Source organism: Ischnura elegans, chromosome 7 (assembly GCF_921293095.1).
Source record: "Ischnura elegans chromosome 7, ioIscEleg1.1, whole genome shotgun sequence".
In the NCBI taxonomy this organism is placed as follows: Eukaryota; Metazoa; Arthropoda; class Insecta; order Odonata; family Coenagrionidae; genus Ischnura; species Ischnura elegans.
The window spans coordinates 75,029,452-75,053,967 of NC_060252.1; the positions used below are offsets into that span (position 1 = coordinate 75,029,452).

General features: G+C 37.7%; 1 long non-coding RNA gene across 1 annotated transcript; it reads left to right on the forward strand.

The window, feature by feature from the left end:
• Positions 1 to 8,889: 8,889 nt before the first annotated feature.
• On the forward strand, positions 8,890 to 11,899 carry LOC124162928. Its single transcript, XR_006865709.1, has 2 exons — positions 8,890 to 9,138; positions 9,975 to 11,899. It is a non-coding gene; the product is annotated as an uncharacterized LOC124162928 (long non-coding RNA).
• Positions 11,900 to 24,516: the final 12,617 nt, after the last annotated feature.

Here is a 24,516-nt window from a genome sequence, read left to right on the forward strand (position 1 = left end):
AAAACCTCAGATCTTTCTTCAGTTAGTTGAAGATTAACCCTAGTTTTCTTCAAAACAGCTTAATATAATAAACCTCCTCCAGCGTCAATCTCGTATTAAACACTCCATTCAACTATTCTATCTAGTCTATTCTCGCATCAGTGGCGTAGCTAGGAATATGCTTTGGGGGGGATAAGATGGCCTGTGACAGGATTATTTTTGAAAAATGATATGCCAGAATGCACATTTTACATCATTTTAGTACTAAAAATTAAAATTTAACCAGATGCAGTTATTATATTTCAAAACTAGGCAATATTTTTAAATAACTTTTTTATTTCTCTGATGCTTTGGGGGGATCTATCCCCTAACCCCCCCCCCCATAGTTACGCCACTGTTACGCATAATAGTCACTGTTAAAAACGAAGGGCTGCGTCAATAATATTTCTTTATTTAAGATTTAAAAGTTGAACATTTTCAAGTTTTTGTGTGCTCTACTAACCTCAACTACATTACAATTACATCTATGAGGTATTAAGCAAGCCACCACGAGGGTGTGTGTAGCACGGTGTGATTCCGCACCACGTTAGCAGCACTCATTCTAAGCAGCGATTCTTCCGGGTTTCCATCCACGTTTATCCATTTTACTGGACATTCCAGTTGGCTTCCTCAGGTCCACTGAAGTATCGATGCTTAGGGTGTCGTGCTGAATAAACAGCTATTATTTGCGCTTAATCGGGTCTCCAATTTTTTTGCAATGTTCTTACTTCTTTAATTTCCCTTTCGTAGGCCACCCCGGCCTAGATTCGCAAGTAGATCTCTGTCCGTCTATGTTTATCCCAAGTACTCGCTTTGATATTAGCTAAACCCTTGATAATTATTTCGTCAACTTTATGTAATGTTTCGTAATATGTTTTACAATATTCCCTTGTAAGTGATTCCTAATTTTTATTCCGGCTTTTTTATATATTCCTTCGTTTTTATATTCCTCTGTCCCCCATCTAGTTTTCAGTATCGATCATAAGCATTTTCTTTCCGTTTTTTATATTTTTTTCTCTGTGGATTTCGTTAGCTTATCCAATCCATGATGGTGTTACATGTGTCACGGTAGGTCTTATATATGCGTTGTAAATAAAAACTCTCACCTGTGATGGGGTGGAATTGTTGTTTAATATTGGTGCCAGGCCGCCCTTTACACTAAGTGCCTTTATCGTAATGTTGTTGATATTACCCAAGGATCATAAGGGAGGCAACTGAAATCGCAAAAACACCCAAGAACTTCAACCTTGAAGACGGCTACTCTCTTTCCAGCGTTTGGAAAAGGGTCTTCAAAGACCTCAACCAATCATGGCACACCTCCACAAAATAGGCGTCAAAGAGAATGTATATAAAGACGAAAAAAAATTCTACATCGACACTTCAGTGGATCTGAGGAAACCAACTGGAACTTTGAGGAGATATTGTCCAGAAAAATGGATAAACGCGGAAGCAAACCCGGAAGAATCGCTGCCTATCGTCATAATCTCCGCGGAAGCCTACTTGGGAACTTTAGCACTCATCCTGGCCTAAATGAGAAACGCGCTCGCTTGCCGGGCGGAGATCAAGAACACACGACAACGACACGCGGTCAGACCAGAAACTAGGAGAGTGCTAAGGACACGAACATCCTACCATGCAAATAAATGTAAAAGTTAGTAATAAAAACGAAAATTTATAGTAGGAAGTGACTTATGAAGAGTAACGACATGCACGCTAATGGCTATTATTGACAATTATAGTAAGTTATTGACTATACATGAAAAGTCTATTTTACCATGTCCGAATCAAACTATCCTAGAGCTAAACTATCGCAGGTATAACTGTCCCTCATTGCACGTGGAAAGGTGACACGAACTATTAAAGAATGGTTTCATATCCTAAACTTTCATAAGTCATCCAAGTAAGGGAGGTGGTGAAAAATTGATGCGCATATTTTTTTTCTGGATGACTTAATTATAGAACGCCGCCACCATGAACGTTTGATTGCACTAATGTAAGCGAATCATTACACTAAATAAAGGAATGAATTTGGTGTCTTTGTGGAGAAACAGTCTTACTGGGTCTCTACCTAGGCCGAAAGCATAGCACTGCAAAAATAATAGAAACGATTGACCCCCTCTCATTTTGTGAAAGTGCCATGCAATAGTTCTACATTCGTAATTGAAGTTTACAATACATAATATACCAAACCATATTATGAAATAAAAACAATAGAAACAAATGAAAAATATAAAAATATCATTTTCAGTCATGTAGATTTTTTCGTTAATGCATGATGTTTATGTCCGAAGATGAAGGTTCAAGTGCAGCATGTTACGTAACTTATTTATTTTTGGGGTTGAAAATCTATCAAATCCTTGAAGTAAAATCTGATGCTTTCCCGGCGAATATATTCAAAAAAGGCTATTCGGGCTTCCAGCCGGGTTGTCTCCCTCCATTCTGCCGACGTTTCGGAACACGAGTCGGGTTCCATCCTCAGGGCTAATGGTGAGTGGATGAAATCTATCAAATCTTGTCGCAAAGCTGGGGAAAAAGTAAGCTCAAAGACTATTTTCGTCAATTTCAACGCTGAAATAAACTGCCATAAGTGCCATTTTAGATTTCCCTAAGAGCAGGAAGGGGGTGTGAGATTTTAGGTTCCGAATGGATATTGATAGGAGGGGTGAGTATGGGAGAGTGGGTGGTAAGGAGAATTATTTGGTTGGAATTTGTGATACCGGCGATAAACGACCCCGCCTGTCCCTGCTTTCGTCCCCAGACAGCCAGACGGCGCGGAGTCTCTATTCTGAATGGCACCAAAAAAAGTTCCTTACTGTCTAGATGGATAGTTAATGTTACAATCCATCAGCAGATGGAAAAATATTTGTTAACAACTATCAAACAGGTATGATAGGGAGTAGTTTTATTATTTAGTTTTTTTTATTTTTATTTTTACTATTTTATGCAAATAATAATAGCGTTTTTGCTGAATTTTCCCGAACATTTGGACGTTTCAAAATTTGGTCAATTGTACGAAAGAGTTTGGTAAAAAATAACTGCATGAATTAAATGCCTCCTGTAGGCATATTTTTTTTCTCCATTTTTATATTTCTTTTGTGGAAACTTACGCTAAACTCCAAATGATTTTCAATCAGAGCAATGTTTTTCAGGTTTGAAATTCATTCATTTACGCACCTAAACTTGGTTTTATTGTCCTTTTGATCTTCGTAGTATTTACCAAACTGCATTCATAAAACTGGTTTGGTAAATGTTACCGAAATATTAACCAAAAAGTTCGATGAAACACATCAGAAACTAGATATTTATGACTAAACTTTTTTCAAGCAGGTGGGGTCGTTTATCGCCGGTATCACAAATTCCAACCAAATAATTCGCGCTCACTCAATGGAATAGACAATCGCATATTTCGCACCATCTGCCTAGATAGCATGCCATTTCTGGTCAACTGTTTACTTACAGTAGACAAGAACGATCTATTACAAAAACTATCAAGTTTCACCAGATTGGAGTGGAAGGGAAGCCAAGGGGTGCAAGTGATTAATGTTTTTCTATACAAAGTTAGGTACAGATTTAGGTATAGTGTAAAACAAATGAGACCAATTAGATATTTAGTAGTGTATTTGATTTTCTACTCGATCTCAGCACAGAACAGAGACTCACCTGTATCCCTTGGTAACAAATTTTATGTGCATTTATTCTAACAATTAACTTTACCTTTTTTGAATGTTTCATAGTAGCAGTATTATCGATTGCATCAAAATTTAATGGAATGAAAAAATGAGCAACCAATTCCATAGAAGCAGAAAGCGGACGGTAAACTTATTGAAAAATGTAAACCTTCTTTCGTGGAATTGTAAAACGTAGCAATTTCTTTTTTATGCCTTTCAGGATCGAAACTATTATCTATATATTTTCTTGATAAATTTAATATCATTTTATACATATCATCATACCTTGTGATAATTATGGAATGAACGTTATTCCTTTTTTGAAAACCAGAAATCTTATTTACAACAAACTCAACTCAAACTTATCTTTCAACCTGGCGTACAACGTAGGTGTTATCTTATTTTTTTATTTTTACCTACCCGTACCCTTATTTTTCCCATTTCGTAATAGGTCCTTTAAGCTCTTATTTCCAATATGAGAGGTTATTAGGCATGACATGAACCAGTGATCAAAAATTGCATTTCTTACAATTTCATAAATATCTTGAACCAGTATCTTTGCCGTGTAGTTGGTCTAGTAATAACTTTCCTGTGGGCCATGATTTTATCAAAACCTTTTGCCCAGTATAATCTTTCTGCCCAGCATCAAACCATATAAGAAGCAACAGTGCGTTTTGAAGGAGGCGCTGTCACTTACTTGAAGGAACAGGCGTCAAGACGGCGAGGAAGTGTCTGCTACATACTTCAACCTGCCTACTAAGAGTCGAATTGCCCACCACATATTGGAATTCCTCTGCCATACTTAGGCACAATTTTAGTCATTCTGCATGATCTGGAATAACTTTTCCTTTAGGTTTTGTATGGTATTTGGAAGAGGTGACCGACAGCTGGAGTCATTTTCGCCACGAGATAATGGTAGGGAAGGAGGAGTGAAACCCGGCTTCGGCATTAGCCTGCACTCAACGGAAGCCGCGAAGGGAACCAAGGCCTTTCGTCCCATCCGGCAGACGGAATGCTGAGCTTGATGTGCCCTCCACGAAGCACTCAAACTGTGATCGGGTATTCTGTGAAAAATCTCCACCACCGCCGGAATTTGAACCCCGACCCACAGGGTAGTAAGCCAACACTCTAACCACTTCACCCCTTTTTCCTCTCCTCACCCCTTCCAAACGTATCGCCTCCTTATTCGGCGCATCCAAAGGTTGTAAGCTTTCTTGAGGGCTGCGTAAATAAGTCATTCCCAAAATTTCTCTTTTTATTTGACGCATTAAATTTCGGGAATCACTATGTCACGACAAGGTTTTACTGCTACGGTGAATTTGTTTAAATGTTTTTAACGGCTCAGGCAGGAAATGAGAACATTCACGTGCATTTCACAAAATTTGTTTGATGACTTCACAGAACTGAATCATAAACTCTAGTTCGAATTGTAATGACGATCAAGTGCTGTTGCCTTTACATGTTTTTCCCGCTGAACGTGTGTTTGCGATCCGGGCTGTTTCGCCTTTTTCATGTCGATCCTTCGAAGCAATAAGATAGTTCTACGCGGTTTGACGCACAGAAATACATTTGAATGCGGAAGTTTTAACAAGTGGCAAGTCTCGTATATTTCCAGGAATTTTTCTTGCTGTGATAGACTGGCGTTTGTTACATTTCCATTTAAATGCATGAGAATAAACATTAAGTAACATCTTTTTTTCTACGTCGATTGGGTAAATATTTTATCTGGCACGGATAAATTCATAATAATATTTGTTGATTATCATTTTTATATTAGAGAATTCCAGAATTACCTTCACGATTTGTTAAGTTTTATTGTGACATGATTCGTTTAATATATTTTCATCTCCCCATATGCCAACGCAGTATAGTAAAATTATTGGCAGAGTGGCTGGCAAAATGTGCTCACGACAAAAAAGTTTTCTTCTTACATATCGACCAGAGGGGTCCCTCATCACAATTTTCCATCTTTCACTGTTCATTGTTATCTAGATCGTTAGATCGATTAAAATCCACTCAGCATGCATTACTTATTGTGCTCTTAAACAATGACCATACCTGGGGTGTAGGACACGTTTTTTACTAAAGTTATAAAATGAGAGAACATGAAATACTTCGCGAGAGAGCTTAATGCTAGACTTTTAATTATATCGTTCTTGTTGGGATAATATATAGTAATAATTGTGGATGGGGAGAGGAAAGGTAGCGTGTATGAAATAGAAGTTGAGGCAGAATACTGCAATGCAAGAATGTGATGCAAAAATTCTTCCACCAACAAGAAATAAAGGACTTATTCTTAGCCAAGAGGAAGCAATTAAGCTATCTACTTTGCGTTCGCTCTGACGGTATGCTCCAGAAGTGTGTGGTTGAGAGACATGCGGTGAGGGAAAAAGCTCACTGTCTCAAGTTTATCAATAAGGTGCTTCATTTATGTGATCTGGATGGTCATTAATTATCAAGGGATGACTGCAACGGCTATTTGCAGCTAAAAGGAAGTCTGGTTACTGTATTCCATAGCTCTGAACTCGTCAGCTACATCCATGCAGGGTATGCGGCAGAAAATAGCCCGTCAATTAAATATAATTGAAAGAAGGAAGGCAGAACGTCGCACGTAATAAGGTGGGAAGGGGTGCAACAATAATAATATGTTATGTCCGTTGCTAAGCTAAGCTTAAGCTTGGTTCACGCGCGAAGATCCCATTTTTAGGCGCTATTTATAGCTCTAATATGTACAAACCTTTCGACTAAGCTTGTGTTAATAAGACTAACCAACCATTATGCGTTTTTCATGAAGAAGTCTATTATAATTTTAACCGTGATTCGGCCTCTGCATTAGGAGCTACTAACGCTAATTCATTGTATCGGGCGTGACTTCATGGACCGATTTAACATAATGAAAAGTAAGAATCATGTTACAAAGTTTTTACTAGGTTGTTTTTTAAGCATTACATATGCACTGGTATTTGTGTATCATTTTTCTAATTATCAACTTTTTGACTTTGGAAGTTATTTCTGTCTCCATCTTGTATGGCTATGAGCTTCAAGCTACTTCAATCATTGCTTTTATTTAACCAATTGTGCATTTTGTAAATGGAAACTCACCCGTCTATATTGAATTTGAATTGAATTGAATTTAATACTCCAAGCTTGAATGTACACTTTTTTTTTTAACAGGACAACACAAATGGAGCTTTAGGTAGCTCCAATGGTTAAAAAACCAGCATGGGAGCTACCATCTTAAAAAATTAATTTCACGGCAGACCAGAAACAAAAAGAAGTATATATAATTTTTTGAAACATTATCACTATGAAACATATATGTGATACAATAACTTACAATAGGCAAGAATTAAGTATAATATGTGGACAAAACAAAATTAATTTCTTTTTTTCCTCCTTTCACAAAAATATAAAAATAATATATAATAATATTTATATTATTCACAAACATCAAAAAGATCATCCATATCACCATGGGACAACAACCAATCTTTGGCCTTTTTACAAAACTTATTTATACTCTTTAACTCTTTGATCAAACAAGGTAATTTATTAAAAATCTTCGGCCCCAAATAAAGAAATGATCTTTTAAATAAAGAAAGATTAGGCTTAGGAACTAGAAAATTTACCTTCCTGCGTATATACTTCATTGTGAATGAAGATAAATAACTTTGAAATTTTCCAGTTCAACCCTTGTTGTCAGAATTTTTCTTTAGCTATCTTACATTTTGTAAACGGGTAACTATTTCATTGGTACGATGCGTTTTCGCGATACATAAGGATACATATAGGACATTGGGCTTTATCATAAGAAGTAAAATTAGTTTTCCTTTCTCATTCCATTTGCAAAATCAAAATTTTGTTTCAACTCTCCCCTAATAAGAATGTGTAGGGATTATAACACTGTATGTGACGAGATTTATCGTGGGATAAAAATGTATTTATATCTCAGATAAATATCGTAATTAAGAATAATGTGTCATTGTAACTTGCAAAGTATGCATTGTTGAATTTTATTCAATATTTTCTTTGAAGAATTTTGTATTTGTTTAATATAAGAGTGTGTTTATATCTTATTTTTATGTTTTTGGTATATCTCATGTAAATTGTTTTTGTAATAAGTTTTTCGAAATGTTTTAAAATCTTGATGAAAGCGCACTAAGCGAAAATATGAGTATGTGGCCGATCAAGGCGAACGAACAAAAATTGTACTAATAAAAACATAGGCACACGTAAAAAAGGAACACTCACAAAAACGTTCAGACGTTTCAGCGGATTGATCCGCTATCCTCAGTGCTGAAGGTGAACTGGTGCAGGCAGGGTAAGTTCCTCCAGTCGCCCTCCTTGGTGAGGTAGTGGGGGTGGAAGAAGGGGAAGGGGAGAGGGGGGGAAAGGGAGGGTAGGGTTTGTTTTGGCTTTTAATGGGCGATGTTTAGCCCGGGCGTTTCAAACGCCCTTTCAACCCAGATGTGGGCCATCTCCCTAGTCCTCACCTTATATATACATATATTTAAGACGCCTTAGTGTAGAAAACGCGTCTTAGCAATAAAAAAAATTCTGTCAAAATTTACAAAGGTTGTTTATCTTCATTCAGCATGAATTTCCACCAAGGGAAAGCCGAATCTATAGATTTCAAGCTTCATTATTATTAATCACGCAATACGTATAAGGATTTTCTCCCTCTAAGCAATGATAAGAATTCGTCTCTTCCACAATTCATTTAATAAATCACGACTGACCAACCGACAAATTGTTAAATAAATTGAGGAAGTAACGAAGTGTTATCATTGCTAATATTGCTATACCTTCCCCCACGTTCAAGCTTCTAGTTTCGATTAAACAAGCGGTTCCCAACATGTGGTACGCGTAGGTACTCCTTGGGGGTACGCGACGAATCAGTCGGGGATACGCCAAAAATAATACGCGGACGCTACGTTCCATAATGGTAGCCTAGCAACAAAGGCGGTTGAGCTATAATGCATTTTCATGCGTAAAAACAAACAAAAGTGAAATCCCAATTAATATTTAGGGCCGTATTTTTAAACAATACTCTTATCGCCGGAGTGGGATGAGAAAGAGTTTTATCTCCACCTACTATTCGCAGTCAAGAACGTTCCTACAGCAACACCAAACTCTTCCTCTTCGAAGTAGTGGGTGTTGAGTTGATCGCTGAAATTCTCATATCTACGTCATGCTTTGTGTGACGTTTGCTGCCCACAGTTCATTGCGGCAAGAACGCATCAACAAAAAGAAGATCGCTTTTATTAATAAAACTGGAGGACAACAAGATGGACAGGCTTACAAGGGAAGAGACGAAGTTGTTGATTGGCGTCATAACTAGCGTCTGGAGGTGTTGGAAAGCAAGAAGACGGATGCATTATGGAAGGCGAAGAAGGCGAGAGCCTAGTTGAATGTGCAGGACGAATTTAATTCGAACGAATTTGTTCGGAAGGTAAGTATGTTTGTTTGGAAGTATGATGGTGATAAATGCATTGTCTGATAGTTGAAAAGATTTTTGTTTCAATGAACAATTAATTATGAAAAATGGTTGCTGACTGATCGCTAACTATTTATCAAAGTCATAATTTTAAAACTATCTATAAATTCGGAGACATTTTCATGAAGAGCCATTCTGCGATTGCGACTATCCATGCTCGGCATTTCGCGAGACAACTTGCTCATTTTCAACAAAAATCTAACATAACTCGTGTAAGTCTGTTGGTAACATCGACGTAGCTCATCTAGGTTCGTAGCTAGTTCATTGGTTTTGGGGTTTAAAAACCGGTGAAAAGCTATAACTTTTTTTTAGATTCTTTGCTGAAATCCTCATAAAGTGCACTTTGGTGGTAGATTGCAAAAAACCTTCGTGATTATGTCGCGGCCAGAGATTTTCCACGAAACGTATTTCCCTTCATTTCCAATACAAGATTAGACGTGATTCGCGCCATGCGATACAAGTAAATCTTATTTTCCTGCGCCGAAATCAAAAGCTTCACAACAATAATTCCAAGTTAATGGAATGTTAATGGAATTATTATTGTGAAGCTTTTGGTTTCGGCTTGTAGCGGCGGGGTAGGGGTAACAATTAAAACGACTCCGCAATGGTGGCGGAGTTGCTGTAATTGTTATTTAGTGGCAAAGTAAATAAATTCGTGAATATACGTAGTGTACGTGTAGCATTATCAATTGTGGCTGTAGTGATGGATATTTATTTTTGGTTTGGTTACAAGTCCAGTGATATATTTTGTCGTAAATCTCAATGTAACGGATAATTTTTCTATCTCACAGCGTACCGCCAAGCAATTGAGGAAGAGTTGCGATAATATCAAGATGAGGAAACGGGAAGAGCTGGCGAATGAAAGGCAGGAGATGATGAAGAGTGGTGGCGGACCAATGACACCCACCAGTAAGGAAGATTTGCCACCAGAGATGGAAATAGCCTCGCCGTCCGTCTCCTACTCTCCGGCGAATGCTGGGGACTCTGATGCGTTGGCGGTCCCTAGCGTTTCCCCGGTGGGTAGGGATGGGACCTTGGATTGTTTGCTTCCTCTCAACATTTCTGAGATATCAGGCAAGTTGATTAAAAAAACGGGTATGTTCCTATCATTATTAAAGGGAATTCCTTAGTGTTGCACTGAGATTATTATCAAGTAAAATATTATCATGTTGCATCTGTCAGTCAAAAAATATAAAATGTGTACAGTACCATGATTGTGCTTAAAGGAATACAACTTCGTTAAAGAGAAATTGACCTGCATCATACTAGCCTTTGTGTATTGTGTGGTTATTTTTCTGTGACCTTTATAAAATGTCATTGCATATCCAATATAATCATCATGGTTGAAGTTAAGTTGAGTTACTTGATGCTATTTCCAGGAATTATGTCACATGATTTTCATTAATCAACGTTATACTTTCTTATTTTTCCTCTGAGTTAAATGACCACCATCGAGAGGAAGCATACACTCCGAGGATGCAATCTGCAGGGACTCCTTGCAGTACAAAAAGGGCATAATTAACCAGGGAAGCGGCCATTGAGAAGGAGATGGAGGCTAGGCTGGGACTCATGGCATCTTACAATGAAAAGTAGGATGCCATCCAGCGGATCCGGAAGAGGGAAGCGGAGATTGCTTGTGCTATTAAGGAGCAGGAACTTGCCAATGCCAAGGCTGCTGGAAACATCATCCATATGGAGGAGGAATTTAAGAAGTGTATCCAAGGCATACAGCTTCAAACAGAGGAGGCGAAGTTGAAGCGTGTGGTATTTGTTATGATATATTTTGCTTGGTGTTGCTTGTGCTTTCATTTTAAAATTCTCCATTATCTTGATGTTTTTAAAGTCATTAGCAAATGATTATCTGACAAAGGTTATTCAGGGAAAATATATTCATTGCAATTACCTAATTTTAGGGATAATGAAAACAAAATAAATGTAGTTAGAAGTTTGATGCACGTTTCAGTTTGAGCCTCTGCAGAATAGGCAAATTAGTGATGGGAATTCAAACTTAAAATACTGGTACTAGCCTTAGGCTCAGTTTATGGAGGCTTTCAATTTTGAAACCCAGTGTGATAAAATTGAATCCATTCAATGCTCTCTGAAATGAATTATTACAAATGAAGATATTAAAAGCATGTGAATGATCATTGTGTTTGCATATGGATATTAAGGTATAATGCATGCTTTGAGAGACCTAATTATGCCTGTATTATTGCATGGAGTTTATATGTATCATATGCTTATATGCCACTTCTTTGCAAGCTTTCAGATACTCCTCTATGAATTCCTCCTCTTCCTTGACATTGGTCAGCTCCTGCTCCTGCTTCTCTCTCCTGGGCTGCTGGATACCTCGATGTCATGAAAGATGCCATAACTCTGCTGCCTGCTTCTATGCCTTAACCTGAACCATTTCCTGTGGTGATGGTGCCCTCTCTGTAACTGGAATGAGAACTTCTGCACCTGCATGGCTTTTCCCCGCCTTCATTACTCCTGCCTTTCATAAGCCATATCCCATCTCTTCCTCATCTAATTCTGCACATCGAACTAGCAATTTTGCCTTTTTTGCATTAGATTTTGCATCGTCTTCATGCTATCGGAAATGTGTTTTGTGATTTTAATTTCAGTGCCAGCCAACAACTTTGTTCTTCCTTAGTAAATTTCTCTTGTTTTTGTAAATGTGTTTAATTTTCATTTAATAAAGCTAAATTCAATTGAACCTGTATAATGTTATTTAGCTGCATTTCCCAATCCCTATATATGTATATCTTTCTTTCAATCTTTTCAGGTAAAATGATGACATAGGTAAAGGCAAGATGTAATGTAGTATGCATTCTTTTCATACAGTGAGTGGTCAACATCAAACGTGCAGTATGAGGTTCAAAATGAAGCAATTTTTTGGATAATTTTAACATGTTGGTGAAGGTAACACGAACTAATGGTTGGAAAAACTTTCGTTTAGCAAATTAAGTGAGTAATATTTATGTTAACGTGTAAGTTATTACTGCCTCCAGGTCAATCATTGCTGCTTTATCAATTTTATAGTTGCTTTCATGTAAAATTGTAAAAGACGTTTATTCATACCACCCATGAGTGAAAATAATTTAGTACTAATCAAGTAGTATGCTTGAACAATTCCACTAATTAGTCATTTCACTGCTTACTCAAGGCATTACTGCCTTTAAAGGATCAAAGTTTTTAAAAATTCCATTTTATATTTTAAGTAGTATCAGTCACATATATCAATCGTCACTGAATATGAAGGTTGATATAGTATGCCTGCGGACTTGATTCTCCTATGTACTAGTGTTCCATTGCTGACATAGAATTCCTTATTTACATTCTTGATTACTTGCTCCATGTTGTAAGATATTAATAGCCAATTCAGAATATGAATAACAGGGGTAGGCCTTCCATTACCTTACTCTGTAATTCCTTCCTTCTATCAGCCCTTCCATCAGACAGTCATGTTTCATTATCTGGCTGATTACCACTCCATTTTTTAATTAAAAGTGATTCTGCTAAGGTTAGTTCAAATATTTATAATTTTAAAATAGAACTGTTTAATTTTATTTATTTCTTGACATTACATTGCTAAAATCCAATTTTTTGGCATAATTATTATTATCACCCATGCATTATTAATGATTATTTATGCATACCATTGTATGTATGTCCCTACAAATATGAAATGGGTACTTTGAAAGGGCCTAACATAATGAGATAGGGTATTAAATTAGGAGAATGAAGTACCCGTGACAAGAGATAACTCTACCTATCTTCATGTCGTTAACTGTATTTATACATTGTAAGGGACATGCAAAGGAAGTGGGAGTCTTGGGCAGGAAAGGAAAATGAAGGAACTACCTATATGGATTTTCATTGGAATAATATAATTTTATTCAAGACTAAACAAGACCCATTACAATGGAACAGTACAGTATGGAGATGTGTTTCGGAAGAGCTTTATGTATCAGTTAGAAAAATACACTAAAGGGATAAGCAGAATCCCATTTATTAAGAAGTAGAATTACTCAGCAACCACGGTTTGCCTCAGCTTGATATTTTCAAACCATAATATGCCTTGAGATGAAGCTGCCAATTTCAACATAAGATACGTTGTGATAAACTTGGTAAATAAACATTTACATACCTTTACGTTTAATGAAAACCATATGATCTATTCCGGTTTCCGTACAATTAGCCTAACTCTCCCCCCGAACTCACAGTAGGAACATAGGTGCAGTCGATACCACCCAATACGTATACTCTAGGAAATCAACCTTTGTCATAAAAAGATGTCTTACATCTAGCAGTATTTTCCTCTGAAATTGGCAACTTATGTTTACATTTGTAACGAGGTATCAATGCCACCAGGTCATTACTGATGCTCTGTAACGGTTACCAAATATTTTGAACTCAATACCTTATAACACTTCCCCTCCAAATGGAAAATTTTCATTCATACAATTTCCAAACTAAGGAGAAATCATACCTTAATTATTCTCAACACCGTCCCCTGAGCAACTCCGGGTAGATCGCCACAAACTAGATTTAATACTGTGTTACATAATCAAAGCGATAATATAAATCTTGCGTAAAAATACCACATACCTGGAATGACCCGGAGGCATAAAACCTAAAGGCAATTAGCAGTTTTAACATATACGGAATCGTCAGAACACGATTGCTTAAATGTTCACTCCATTCAGAGGGTAAAATAACGTCTGTTACGGTTCATATTGTGAAGCGATACCTCTGGAGAAATTCCTTTCTGAATAGTAGTACTCAATGATATTCTACCTATCCCTTAAGTGTATTCGTCCAACATAAATATACGACTCTTTCAACACATACCTTGAAAATTCAGCATCCATTTCATAACAACGGTTGTTTACTTACAGACTTAACGCTTTTTTCGTTCTTTTTATACGTTTCCTCATAACAGGCATATATTATGAAACAAATAAATATCATCACGTTAAAAAAGCGTAATTTTTATGGAATTTTGATCGCATACTGCAAAATGTGTCCGGAAAAAAATGACAAAATCCGGAGGTTAACAACGCATTCCGCCATATTAGGCCTTGAAACAGTTCCTACAATTTAGAAGGGTGGTCTGATCCATGCTCAAAATAGTAGGGAGAAATTCGGTAAGCTTGTAGATGGAGTTGATTCTACTAAGAAGGAGGTACGTTTAAAAAACGCTTGGAGGTTGATTTCCCCCTAGTAACGCGTCACACAGGAAGAGTCGTTCCTCTAGGAACGTCTTAAAATACGGCCCTTAGTCTTTCATTAAAAATATATCAAGTATGTATACTTAAAGTGTAAATAGATGCAAATAAAATACAAAAATACATTGTAAAACAAAGTAAATCATAACTTGGCATTTAATAATCTAAAAATTAAATAGTTAAAAATAAATTCTTGACCAGGAGATATGTATAAATATCATATAGGGCATTTAAAACAAAGTTTCTATTTATGCAATAATTATTTATAACTACAAGTGTCACCTACCCACAATGAAATTATGTAATGAAATGTTCTCGTTACATTTTTGGGAGGACTGCATTAGTCATATGCATATAGAGGGGTAGGAAGGAAAAAAAAGGTTGGGATACGCGGGATTAAACGATTTGCTTTGTTTGGGGCAGCGGCAGAGTCGTGCTCCCGCCAAGTGTCTGCTTTGGACCGCTCCTTCTCTTCCGGATGTCCCGGCTGGAACTGCCACAACCCGCGAACTTGACCGCTCGTGAACCCAGAGGTTGGGCGCAAGGCTTCGCGTCCTCGTCGCATCTACATATTTTCGTCTTATCGCACGCTCATCTCCCATTTCGTCTCATCCTCCCTTTACTTTCTTATCTACTCCCACCCCTACCTTATATGTCACAGCCCCTCCCCCCTCTCCTCTCCGTCACGCACCTGTTCCCAAGACAACAGCGAAATGGCTCGTGAGTTGCCGTTCCCACGTGTCTGGTTGGGCCGAGGGACCTGGTTAGAGGCTACCGACAGGTGAGAAAGGCCCGGTGCTCGCCGTGAGGACCCAGAGGTAGACGAGGCTAGAGGGGAGCCGTGGTTCGGTGCATGTGAGCCGTTGGGCGCCCAAGACGAATATCAAATTCGCCGCCATGCATCGGCCTCCTCGTACATGCGCGCTGCTCACGCACGTAAACATTCGACTCTTTCTTCGCTGGCGGATGACGTAAAGAAGAAATTCGACGATCGGGATCACTTGAGGCATCGCAGTCTGGTGGGGAGGTTTTTTTTGTCAAGGTTCATTGTGAGGTCTTCATTGTTTTCACGCATAAGATCTGTCGCGTTTCAGAAGGCCTCAGGGAGCGTTTTTCCATCAATTCTCCTATTTTGGTTTTTTATAAATGTAAGCTAAGTGCAATGTAAAAATATACCACTTGGGTAATTTTATTGAGAACATGAAATATTTCGCTTGTATTATGCCACTGTGTAATAATATAATGAAACCTTCTGACAGGCCTTATAGATTTGAAAAATCAATTTTCTATAAATGCAAAGAAAGGCATTCTCTCATTAAAAGTTTTTCTGTCGTGTATCCTTTCTGCAGGAAATGCTCAAGAGCCTGATCCAAGTTTGAGTCGTATTCTGAGGGAAAGGATTTAAGTTTTGTTTAAGAGAAAAGCTATTTTTTTTGCTGTCTAGAGTTTTATTTATCGTACGTGACAGGGTTATTTGGAAATGGGTGGCTCGAAGGAACACATAGGCACAAGGAATAAAATTAATCTTCAAAGGGCTTACTTTGTCAAATATTGCCATTGAATAGATTGTAATAACTCTCAATTATAACTTTTCCACAAGTTTTTATAGCCATGTCTTTTTAATGATTGCAATAGCATCAAGATTTTCAAAAGGTTACAATACAACGGACTATTTTAGCTTGGCAATCTAATTACGGGATACATACAATTTTAGGTCAGCAAAAATACAGCATTGGTTTACAATTAATTATAATTTCTTTAAACTGACTGGCAATGACTTATTCAACGTGGTAAAGGTTACGACAAAGACTATTCGAATTTGGTGATGCGGAGTACCAGAATATATGCTATAAAAATTGTTTTCGGTGGTAAAATTTGTAAATGTTGTGGAATCACCCCTCCATTAATCTCGTTAGTTTTTAGACTAAAGTATTTTCCTTTTGCGCAAGAAGTACTGAGAAGTTTTTAATGGCATGGTGGCTTATTTTTTCTGGCGGGTCAAAATACATAGCTTTCGTATCCTCCACAGAATACAGGTGAATGATTTTTCTTCCCAATACATAAATACCACCCTACGTTCTCTGTGGTGGTCGCCAGCAAATCGATCGCCTGTTTACTCATCCTTTTGAGTTCACAGCACTTGGTTACCACTCCTTGGTTACGCCGGAATACATCAACAACCAAGGGCGGTTGTGTCGTGAAAGCTTTATCGACGGAATTTCCGCCTTCCGCGCCAGACGCCCGAAGTGAATCATCGAGAATATACCCCATTCGCAACACACCTTCAACACCCCATGCTCTCTCAAAACGTTTAAATCGGCTCGCGATACTGACGAAAATAGCGTGAAAATCTATTCGCGACATGGGCGGATATAGCGGATAAGAGCCCCTTTCCCTCCGACGCTAAAAAAAATGGACAAGATATTTAATAAGGCTATCATTACGTTCGTTTGTTTATTGTATCATGAAATCTCAATCTAAGTCTTGAAGCCAAGTCAAGAAGACAGATTTGCCGTTCATAGGTCATTCGGTAGTCAGAGCTCGAAAAAAAGCATCGTCCAAGTGGGAAAGAGGCTCAAAAATTGTCGTTCTTATATCTGTATGTAACTTATTTATATTTTCATATTAATACATGACTGTACCCAGCGAGGAGCAATGGGGAGCAGCTGTCCCCTCCCCTAGAAGCAAAAATTACAAAGTCTTTAAGCAAAATCAGTACTTAATTGAAACGAAAGTATTCGATAAATTATCTTCAAACCCACGAAAAATGATATTCATTAATGTAAGTTATCTAACTAAAATAAAACAATTTTTTCAAGGAAATAATCTCATAAAATAATAAAGCGCTGTTATAATTTTCTTCAAATGTCGGTTTCATTCATCTTTTCGATGATAAACTGTCACATTGCCCCCCCCCCCTTACTTATGATCCTGGGTACGCCCTTGTATTAATAACTTTAATATTTATAAAAAGAGATTTCGTACAGTACTTTCTGCATGTTATTTTTAATCTCAAATATGGCTAGACCGTTCGCCTATCAGACCCTTGTGCCCCCCAGAAAAAAATCCTGGATCCCCCTTGATATACGATAAGGCATTGAGAAGGTGACCGACAGCAGAGGGCATTTGAGCCGTGATGGAAGGTCATGGAAAGGGTGGAGAGCAAGATCCGGTTTATAGAAAATTTATAACTAAAATAAGCAATAAATTAATAGTAGATGCGGCTTAGTGTGAGATTCAAGTGAGTACCCATACTTCAATACTGGCGTTCAAGGTAAAAAAAGGGCCGATTCTGATGAATTTAACGTAGGGTTTGGTCGATTTTGAAGTGACGGATGATTAGCGTGAAATTTTGGAAGGCGCAGTTTCGTAGTTATTTTTTAATGCGCTTTTCATCAGTTTTCGTTTTGTTTTTGTTTTCTCTTAGCGTAAGTCGTGGAGAGAAGTATAGAACTCCAGGTAATAAATCAATGCGGCTGAGTAACAACTGAACTCAACATCCATACCTTATAACATACATAATAATATATATTTATTGCTCCTTAATCAATTTAAACCTTTGAAAATCAAAGATACAAATCTAACATTGGATAGCTAGAGTCATATTGCCTCTTGTAGGGATCACCTTCAGAAATATAATCATAATACTTATGATTGGCATGTTCCAAGGATATCTATTACTACCACGAATCCCCATTATTCCGACAGATATGCCAAATGAATAAAAACGGGTTTAATTTCCAATTAGATTGGCCTTCGCAATGACAAGTGTCAAGGCCAAATGATGTCTTTTTGTGGCTTTGAGTCACACCGCGATCTTCATACGGACAATTATACGTGGCATGTTCACGCGTGGGTAAACATTTCAGTTTGTTTTTTTTTTTTGCTAAAGATAGATTTACTAAAAATATCGTACACTCCATTGAACGAAGAGGCTGATAATGTCTTTTTAATAGTCATAATTTGTGATAGATATGTAATTTCAACTTTATTGATTACTAGCAGAGAAGTGGGAAACTTGGAACTTGGATTTCATGGTCACATGGCGGGATTTTTAGGTAAAAGAACAAAGCAGGTCTGATGATGGTATGTATATATGTAACTGCAAACAATGGAAACAATGATTTCTGTATATCGCGCACGGGATGAACTTACGCATGCCCCAGAAAAAAGTTTTGCACCAAGAGTATTAATAGGTAAGAGTAGAATCCTGTTAGTTATGTTTTACCAGACAGTGTCAAGGGTTTTGTCCACCCAGCAGGATTAGCAACCACAGAAGTTGCAGGAAGTGACGTAACTAATGGAAATGAAATAAGGACGCAAATTACGCGTCGTACAAAACCAAAAGTAGCACTACGTGATTTGGGAGCATGAGGTGCACCTACGAACTAACTTTGGTTGACAAACAGACCTCCTCTTCTATATACATGGTGTCACATTTATCTTGACCACCTGAAATAACTTTTGTCCAGATGCAAATTCAAACATGTGTCAAGTAAATGTTCATTATCCGTCAGGGGGGCATCGATAAGCATGATTGCCTTCCTTGTAGCTTTGTTATTTACAAAGATATGAACAGCGGTATGTCTTTTTAAAATGGGGATTTACATTTTTAATTCGGCATTTCATTTCCTCTCATAAAGACTTATTCAAAAATGTATCACAGTGGACCATTAACATGAACAGAACGTTATGAAAGCATAAGAAACTCGTCTACTTACTGGAGTTAGCAGTAAACAAATGACAAGCAAGTCAAAACATAAAAAAAGTCACTTTAAGCCCGGGACCACAACCGCGTCCACGTCTAGGGTGCCATTTAAAAAAGACATACCGCTGTTCATATCTTTGTAAATAACAAAGCTACAAGGAAAGCAATCATGCTGATTAATGCCCCCCTGACGGCTTATGAACATTTGCTTGACACATATTTTTGAATTTTCATCTCGACATATAGTTACTTCGGGTGGTCAGGATAAATGGGACACCTTGTACATAAAAGATAATAAAAGTACAATGAATTTAAAAAAATGCGTGCTTACTGCTTTGTATAGGTCAACATTGTTCACAGCATCATCCTTTTTCAGCCATATACCACATCCCCACAAAATTACAATCAGTTAGTTATTTTTTATTTCACCACCAAAATATTTATTATAAATAATTTATAAGGCAAAACAACGATTGCCGGGTCAGCTAGTATACAATAAAGAAACACTAATACATTCTACCAATAGATATCAATTGTTTTCTTATGGCGTAAGTCGTGGAGAGAAGTATAGAACTCCGGAAAATAAATCAATGCGGCTGAGTAACTGAACTCAACATTTATTTATTTTAAGCTCCGTAAGTCACGTGCTAGAATCTCACCTGGATAAGATTCGAGTCTAACCTGGAAAAAACATCCCTTCAAATTGAGTTTTGACCACAAGCGCCTCTCCTACGAAATGGTTCGGAAGCTCGTTCCATAAAAATCGTCTAGACGCTATTGAAGAATAGTGGCAATGAGAAATCCAAAATACCACTCTCTCAAACCATACCTTTTAATATACATAACAATATATATTTATTGCTCCTTAAGCAATTTAAACCTTTGCAAATCAAAGATACCAATATAATTTTCTATAGCTAGAGGCTACTGCCTGTTGTAGGGATCACCTTCGACAAAAAAGGACAAAATTAGCCTGCTCTTAAGGAAAGGATCCAAGGGGACCACGGATTAGGGTGACCATCCATCAGACGGAGTACTGTACATGAAACGCCCTTAAACCAAACAAGAAGGAATATGGTAGTCTCGGGATACTCTCTCCCATCGCTGATATTTGAACCGGACCCACTGGTAGCGTGGATAGATAACACTCCGAGCAGAAATGATTTTCTTCTGGAGAAAGACGCTTCCTTATTCCAAATTATTAATTTAGGTACACATGAATCCGACGCGGAATGTCCGACCTCTGTGTCCATGGGGTAAAGTTCTCGCCTGCCAAAGCAGAGGTAATGGGTTCGAGTCCCACCTGGGAAAGTTACCCTTATCCAGGGCATGGAATTTTGTGTACGTTTGATTATTAAATGTTTTCAAAAACCGCGATGTAAAACCAGAATAGTTCTGTTTTCGGAGGGCAGGAAATATATATTATAAATTATCACGGACCAACGCAGTTGCGCAAAGCATGAGTGCAGCAAAGATTGGGCATAATAAATGTAGACCAGGGTGTGGTCTTATTTCTCTCTTATAGAGAAATACTTTTTTGTAACCCATATTTTCTCAATTCTAAACGGTATGGGGTTGTGTCAGTTTAAACATGTTTTACACCAGCAAGATCGATTACCAGTGTTTTTTTACGTAATGCTAGCAATTACTATATTATCAGAGGATAGGATAAAGTTCTCTCACGCCAATCCGTAAGTCGCGGGCTAGAATCTCACCTGGAAAAGATTCGAGTCTCTCCTGGAAAAAACTTCCCTTCTAATTGAGTTTTGACCACAAGCGCCTCTCCTACGAAATGGTTCGGAATAACCATAACAATCGTCTAGACGCTTTTGAAGAATAGTGGCAGTGAGAAACCCAACATACCACTCTCTCAAACCTTAAATATTCATGCCAATAAAACCATTTCCCTGACATCAAATAGCGATGCTTCATCGGTAGGACATGGTTGTATCCATTAAGTAAATGAAATATTCCTACGATCCACCATAAATAATTTATGTCTGCGTCGAGTTCATACCTCACGCTCATACCTGATATTACCTGCACTTTTCCACTCATTTTCATGTGTAAACTTTTTCAACCTTATATACGTTCCTGACATATAACTTTCATATCTTGAATACAGTGTGTATAACCCAGTAGTTGCCACTCAAGAAGTCTTCCTCTATCTACCACTACATTTCGCTAATTCCGGGCGTATTCAGGTTCATTCTTTACATTTCCACCTTCAAATTCTCCAGTTTTCCTAAGTTTCGAAGCGATCACACGTTCCAAATACCTATCCTTAAAATCTTATCACAGTTGACCAATGTCTTCTCTCGGGTAGTCCCCAAAAGGAGACTACCCGAATATATGTAAAAGAGAATATAAGTAAAAAATTCTTGCGTTTTCAATAGTATTTCTTAATGGATTACGAATGATTTAAATAAGATTTTACATCTGGCATGTTACCAAAGTTCTATAAAATATCTCAAAAATGTGTAAACTTAAAAGTTGAACCCAGAAACTTTCTAGGCGTATTATTATAGGCATGGTAACATTTAATAAATAGATGTAGTAGTGCGATGTGGAGGGAAATGGGAAACCAGCATTTTATTATCCCGAGCAGTCGCAACTACTCCACCCGTTATTCTAAATACATGACGGCATTCTCACGGGAAAAATATTCCGGAGGTTAACTAGTCTCCCATTCAAATCTCCGTTTGGGAGTACCCGAGAGAATGCGTTGGTAATATGTGATAAGATTTTAAGGATAGGTACATGTTACCTATCGTTAAAATCTTATCTCTCAAAGGTACATGTACCTGTACAAATAAATGTTACCACGAGCATTATAATACGCTCAGTAAGTTTCTTGAACTTTAAAGTTTTCACATTTTTTAGATATTTTATAGAACTTTGGTGACATGCCAGATGTAAAATCTTACTTACACCATTCGTCATAACTTAATAAATACTATTAAAAACGCAAGAATGTTTACATACATTTTCTTTCTCGGGTAGTCTCCAAGCGGAGACTACCCGAGAGAATTCATTGGTCAACTATGATAAGCTTTTAAGGATAGGCACTTGGAACGTTTGATCGCTTGGAAACTCCTTTAAACTAAATAGTCTGAAAGTGGTAATGTGAAGACTGAACCTGAATACGCCAGGAATCAGCGAAATGAAGTGGCAGAGAGAGGGATACTTTTTGAGTAGAAACTACAGGGTTAAACTCGCTGTATTCAACATAATTAAGAGATATGCGAGGAAAGTATGGCAGGTTGAAAAATTGAAGGAGGGTAAGCATCACCTAGTACTTGAATAAGCACTAGAGAGTAAAATAAAAGAGGATGTTACCGAAAAATCAGGGGTAGATAGCTGGAAAATCATTAAAAGTGGTATGAAGAAGGCCGCAAAAAGAGTTCTTGAGGGTAGCTGTCAAGAAAAATACATGGATCACGGACGAATTCTTAGAGCTCGTGGAAGAAAGAGGAAATTGCAAAAAAGTGCGCAAAACCCGAAGAGAGGCAACTGAACTACAAGATGATGAGAAACGAAATAAGACGCTAAGCGAGGAAAAAAAGAGAAATGTTGATGAAGTATATGTGCGAAGATGTGCACAATCTTATCTTTGACAACATCTTTCCATATAAATTTATTGTTTTCGCAATGTAAAGAACAATATCTTTACATGAAAAGTTGATGCTACCAAAACGATAGTGAGGATCGACTTGAGGAAACAAAGCGCAACAGTTAATACTGTTGCAATCAATAACGGAAATCTCCTCATTAAAAATTGGAGAGATGGAAGGATTACCTGGAAGAGTTATACCACAAAATCAATCCTAGGATTAATGATTATTGATTAGGATGATTGTTTTAAAGTGATGAAGGCATTTGTGTATATATTGGATATTACTGCACTGATCCATTTGCTTTTTATGCTAAATCATTCTTGATCTTATTAAATGTGAAGACATCTTTATTGATGTGCCTATATACCATCATAATTATAAATTTAATGCTCCCGAAGATATTTCCTCCACAATTAATATTTTTCAATCCATTTATTTATATTTTTTATATTTCCATCAATTCGGTCGTTAAATATTTTTCTTATATTCCCATTAGACAAGGATATTTTTACATAGTTAAACGCATATAGTCGCTCTCTATCCTTTTACCTCGGTTTGCAGTCGCTTTGCTGTATCTATATTGAATACCTCTCGTTTACCCGCCGAGTGATTAAATCCCTCTGCCCTGCTCTCCACTTATCGACTGGCATTGAAGAATGCTAGCGTCCGAAAGGCAAACACCCAATTTCTTACGTTAGACGGCCCGAAGCATTCCCATTTTTTCTGTTGGCGGTGGGCGAGACGAACGGTTCATGGAGGCCATAGCTGCGATGCCGTGGACCATGTCAGCGGAGTTTTTGTTGGGAGAGAGATGACCCGCTAGATGGACTGCAGCATCCATCCCGTTGTTCTTTCACTGCTTGCCTCTCACAGCCATGAGCAGAACGGTGGTACTCCACTCACTTTCTTACCTGAAACTTTTCGTGTACGTGATTCTCATCTGCGTGAGCGATCTCGAACATACGAGTACGAATGCTCGAGATCGCGTAAGTATTTTTATCACCAGATTAAAACAACGCTCATTTGTGGAGCCAAGAATGGGGACTCGAACTTAATCTGAGCAAATGCACGGCGGTACATTTCCAGCGGAGTTCGTACAACTATAACCATGTCAGTACTGTGGATGATATTTACATAAAGGAAACAGACGAAAAGAAGTACCTGGGAGTTACGATAACTTCTAACCTATCGTGGGGAACATATATAAGGAATAATTATGGCAGAGCCCTAAAGAGTTTGGATTCGTCAACCGTATTGTCGGAAGATTTTCGTGTGAGAAAGTACAAGAAAGGTGTTATTCCTCACTCGTCCGACTACACCTTGAATATAAAGCGAGCATATAGGATCCAGTGCAGAAAGACATAATCCGTGAACTAAATAAAATACAAAGGAAAGCTGCGCGAAAACTGCTACGGGGGTACAAACAGTGCTACCAATATGTAAAGCGAATTAGGCTGGGAGCCGTTGGAGACTCGGAGGCATCGCGCTAGGCTTACATTGCTTGAACGATTGAGAATAGATATCTTTAATAGCGATTCGGAGAACATCATCTTAGAGCCCCACCATATTACCAGGTCCGGCAGAAGCGATAAATTAAGGGTGATATGTATATATTTGCCGAACGGATAGATATGGGAATTCGTTTTTCCACCGAACCATAAAGGACTTTAATAAATCCTAGTCATAATTTTGCTTCAGCATTTACTTTTCATAAGTAAACGGCTGGTGCCACCCACCTTTTTAGATAGCTTGCAGGGTAGTACGAAGATGTAGAAGT